The following is a 1,848-nucleotide window of genomic DNA, read 5'->3' on the forward strand; positions in this document are numbered from 1 at the left end:
CAAAGGAGCAGAAGGAGGCCATTCTGAACACCGATCCTGCCCAGCCACGTCATTCGATATCATCATGGCTGACACAACAATTTTAAGTCTTTTTCCAGCCTATCCACATCATCGCTTTGCCTAGTGGCTAACAGATATTTATCGATCTCTATCACAAATAGGCATCGAAAATGTAAATCTGTGAGAGGAAACTGTTCCGTTTCGAGACAGTGGGTTTCTGCACGAATATTGTTCGGTTTTCAGATAACAGCCGAGTCTGGTCTGACCACATTCAAAACAATAAACTAAAACGCGACTCTGATGGGACTTGAACCCACAACCTTTGAATCGCAACCTGAACAAAGGCATAGAAGGCCAACGCGCTTTCCATTGCGCCACAGAGTCACACCAGCAGCGATCTTTAAGCATGCAACTTTGTCTTTGACCCATTGCGTTCAGGGCACCCACCTCGCGTCTGTCTGCCTTCGTCACACTTTCCAGTACCTGGTCCTTATCCACGTGTGCTCTGGCTCTTCCCGTGTTCGGCTACAGACTGCTGAAACGTTCTCATGACACTTAGCTTCACCACATGTTCAGATAATGATTTCCAGATAAACAACACGCTATAGGTGAAAGCATTCTTCCCAAATCTCCTCAAAATATCTTGTCTCCCGTCTTTCATTTATATCACTGTATTCCTTCCCAATATAGGCTTATCCTTGTCATACATATCTATCCTCTTCATAAAATGTTCACGTTAATTGGTTTCTCACTCAGCCTTCGCTGTGTTTAGATAAACAACCCCAGCCTAGCTCGTCTACCTTCACAATGGGAGAGGTCCAACCCTTGCCATTCTTTTCATCTCCTGTGAACTTCTCCTCCTGCTTCCAGCAGTCTGGCGATTACAACGGAAAAGCAAAGTTCTCTGAAGAAAAGCCAAAGGTCTGAAAAAAATCAGCAGCTCTTGTCCATCTCTGATGAGAAAGGAAAGTTAACGTTTCGAATCCAATGATCTGTCTTCGGAGAGATGTGATGGGCGGGTGGGTGAAGAATGTGGAAGAGGGCGGACGGTATCGAAAATGATATAACTCGATTTTGGTTCCTAAAGTTTGCATGGTCTCTCGGTAGAAAATGAGTTGCTAATCTTCCAGCTTGTATTGTGGCTAGAAGGAGCACTGCAGCTGGCCAGAGACTGAAGTCGCAGCCTGGGAACACAGTGTCTCGATTAGAGTGGTGCTGGAAGAGCACAGAAGTTCAGGCAGCATCCCAATAGCAGTATATTCGACGTTACGGGCAACAGCCCTTCATCAGGAATACAGGCAGAGAGCCTGAAGAGTGGAGAAATCGTAGAGAGAAGAGGAAAACGTCTTCAAGGCAGGCATCCTTGGAAGACGATTCGCAGTAGTGTTAAACTCAACTAGGTAAAAACAATGACTGTAGGTGCTGGAAACCAGAGTCTAGGTTACAGTGGTGCTGGAAAAGCACAGAAGTTCAGGCAGCATCTGAGGAGCAGTTAAATCGACGTTTCGGGCAACAGTCCTTCATCAGGAATACAGGCAGAGAGCCTGAAGGGTGGGAACGGTGTAATGTTGAAGTTAGAGGAGACTGGAAAATCTGGATAGCTTTTCTTGATTATGAACAGACCGTAAGTGATCTCAGCTTTGTCCGCGATTCTGTTTTCCTCTCTCCATTGTACAGGGATCACATTCTGAGCAGGAAATACAGTTGCCTCGATCAAATGAAGTGCAGACAAATCTCTGGAAAATGTGACTGGAAACTTCCACAATGAGGAGAGCAATTGGAAGCCAGCAGGAAATGTAGCTTACGACATAGAACGTTACAATTCAATACAGGCGCTTCGGCTCTCGC

General features: G+C 45.7%; 1 non-coding gene across 1 annotated transcript; it reads right to left on the bottom strand.

Moving 5' to 3' along the window:
- Positions 1 to 292: 292 nt before the first annotated feature.
- Positions 293 to 384, bottom strand: trnar-ucu (transfer RNA arginine (anticodon UCU)). Its single transcript is given in 2 exon segments — positions 293 to 328; positions 348 to 384. It is a non-coding gene; the product is annotated as a tRNA-Arg (tRNA).
- Positions 385 to 1,848: the final 1,464 nt, after the last annotated feature.

Source organism: Chiloscyllium plagiosum, unplaced genomic scaffold (assembly GCF_037043375.1).
Source record: "Chiloscyllium plagiosum isolate Xiang-an unplaced genomic scaffold, Cpla_swu_hap1 HiC_scaffold_18, whole genome shotgun sequence".
Lineage (NCBI taxonomy): Eukaryota > Metazoa > Chordata > Chondrichthyes > Orectolobiformes > Hemiscylliidae > Chiloscyllium > Chiloscyllium plagiosum.